The sequence below is a fragment of the Penaeus monodon genome, chromosome 24 (genome assembly GCF_015228065.2).
Source record: "Penaeus monodon isolate SGIC_2016 chromosome 24, NSTDA_Pmon_1, whole genome shotgun sequence".
In the NCBI taxonomy this organism is placed as follows: Eukaryota; Metazoa; Arthropoda; class Malacostraca; order Decapoda; family Penaeidae; genus Penaeus; species Penaeus monodon.
In genome coordinates, this window is record NC_051409.1 from 10,959,888 (window position 1) to 10,960,105 (window position 218).

Genomic DNA, 218 nt, shown 5'->3' on the forward strand with positions numbered 1-218 from the left:
CTGAAGTAATTACCAAGAAGAAACAAGCCGTATCTCCACCTCTTTTTGCACATCTCAGAAATAAAAACACAACAGTCGAATTTTACCAGCAGACTGACCGTTCGCCCGGGGCCAATTCTCTGCATAAATATAAGGCACAACGGAGAAAAATGCTGCAACACACGGCCTCTCAAGATGAATTGCACAAAATGTACGAATATTCAATCCTTGAGCCCTTG